This window comes from Sturnira hondurensis, unplaced genomic scaffold, assembly GCF_014824575.4.
Source record: "Sturnira hondurensis isolate 20B ecotype Veracruz unplaced genomic scaffold, ASM1482457v3 Scaffold0003693, whole genome shotgun sequence".
Lineage (NCBI taxonomy): Eukaryota > Metazoa > Chordata > Mammalia > Chiroptera > Phyllostomidae > Sturnira > Sturnira hondurensis.
Window position 1 is genome coordinate 7,423,481 of NW_028076324.1, and position 2,256 is coordinate 7,425,736.

The 2,256-nt window shown below is 48.0% G+C and overlaps 1 long non-coding RNA gene across 1 annotated transcript; it reads left to right on the forward strand.

Annotated features, from left to right (window-relative positions):
- The first annotated feature begins 93 nt into the window (after nt 1-93).
- LOC118984415 (uncharacterized) lies at nt 94-888 on the forward strand. Its single transcript, XR_005065924.1, has 2 exons — nt 94-320; nt 430-888. It is a non-coding gene; the product is annotated as an uncharacterized LOC118984415 (long non-coding RNA).
- Nucleotides 889-2,256: the final 1,368 nt, after the last annotated feature.

Below are 2,256 nucleotides of genomic sequence, written 5' to 3' on the forward strand. Positions count from 1 at the left end.
CGCCCCCACCCTGCGCGGCCGCGCCGCCACGGGCCCGTCCCACGCGACGCCGACGTGCCCGCCCGTTGGCCGAGCTGGCACGCACCGCCCTGCCACGGACCTCGATTGGGCCGTTTGGACCCAGGGGCGCCTAAGCGGGGATTGGTTCGCGCTTGGCCCTGCCCCAGGGGTGGGTACTGCTCGCTCATTGGTCTGCGGAGGTGTCCTTCATGGGTACGGAAGCGGGCGTGGAGAATTAAGGCTGTGGTGCTGACTGCGGAAGGGTTTGGGGTTACGGTCCGAGGTCGGAGAGTCAACGGCCTCATTGGAACGTGCGCGGGGTAGGTGCTGTCTTCGTGGGCCAGGATGTGGCTCGGGGACCTCTCCCCCGGGATCTTTCTCGAGGCGAGGTCAAGGGCCAAAAAGTAGCCCACCTCTTTGCATTTCTAGCTGCCGCTCCTCCGAGAGGAGCTGCCACCTCATCCGCCACCCATTTGCACTGGATTTTGTAAGGAACTGCTCCAGCTTCCTGATCTAGAGGAACACGCAGCTAGAAAGACGTACAGCACCGAACCCAATAACCTGAAGGCCAAAATTCCTTTAGCTACAAGTTGACCGCAAGACGGGCGTGGAGCCGGCAACCAATGGCAAAAGTGTATTGGTCATCTTCAAAAGGAGTTCCGGCCAGCTATACGGATCACCATCAACCTGAGTGCTCCGGCCACCCTGAACCGCATCCGGCACTTGATCCGTAGGAACAGGTACCACCGGGATCTGCAAGGCCACAACAGCAGGGCCATCGCCATCCTGCACAGCCAGAATCCGGTGATTGTTAAGTGGAAGCGGGTCACCCCACCAAGAGCTCCTGAGCAGCCCCCTTCTCCGGAAGCAATAAAAGTATCAGCCAACTTAAAAAAAAAAAAAAAAAAAAAGTAGCCCAAAGTGGCCAAGGCAAAAAGCCTTAATTAAACATAGCTAGGGCCGGAGAGTGAGAAAGGTGAGCAGGTTGGTCTCCGCCCTCTCAAAGAATTCTGGGGTGAAAACGCAGAAGAGAGCTGGGTGAAAAAGTTTGACAGATTAGGTTTGATGAAGTTGAAAATAGCCCCTTTGTACCTTTCTGCTTCTTAGCACTAGATTATTTTGCCAGAACAAATTGTCTTGTGTGAAGCTCCTGATTCACAACAGTCAAAAAGTGAAAAAGGTTGGATGCTGACATGTCTGATTTGGGATCCAGGTTGGGGGTTCTGAGTCTATTATTTAATTTTTAAAGTAAATTTACATCAGATTCTCCAATGACCCATATAAAGGGGATTGGTGTAGCTTTGAAGAGAAGAGGGGACACAAGGGGCACCACCATACCAGCAAGCCCAAATCAAAACGTGGGGATTGGCCCCAAACTCCTTTTGAGAATGAAATCATAAATATCAGAGCAGAAACCAAGGTAAACAGAATAGAAAAAAACGCTCTGGCTGGTGTAAATCAATGGATTGAGTGCTGGCCTGTGAATAGAGAGGTTGAAGGTTCCATTCCTGGTCAGGGGACATGTTTGGGTTGTGGCCTAGGTTCCCACAATTTGGGGGAGAAAAAGAATAGGGGAATTAATGAAGCCAAAAAATGTTCTTTGAAAAGATGCAAAGAAATTTACAAAGCCTAGCTAGATTGGCAAAAAAACAAAAAAAACAGTATCAAGAATGAAAGAAAGCATACCAGTCACCACAGACCCTAGAGATATTAAAAGAATTAAATACCATGGACAATTCTATGCCCATAAATTCAATATCCTACTTGAAATGGACCAACACCTTAAAAGATACTAAAATGAAAGCTCACTCAAAAAGAAATAGATTGTCTGCATAGTCATATCTATTGAGGAAATTAAATCTGTAGTGAAAAACCTTTCAACAAAGACAACTGTCAACAAAAGATCTCCCCCACCAACTAGGGAGACACAACCATCAGTGGAAACAGAATGTACAACCCCAGAGGCAAGGGTATGATGGAGTTAGAAGTTCCTGCTCCCTCTCTAAATGTTACACTTCTACATGAATGAGAACTTCGAATCTTCATAGTTTGATTGGTCACTGAAGAGACAAGACTATAGCTGGGTAGGTCTGATTGGATGAGGAAGTCTAGTACTATTGGTCAAATTTCTATCCTAGGAGCTCTCTTAAAAGGTCAGTTTAGCATGCAAGAGGCTTAGAAGCCTGTCTATAGGCAACTTGGGTAACAGGCTCCTATAAACAATGGCTGGTAGACTCTGGTTATAAATTTGGGCCC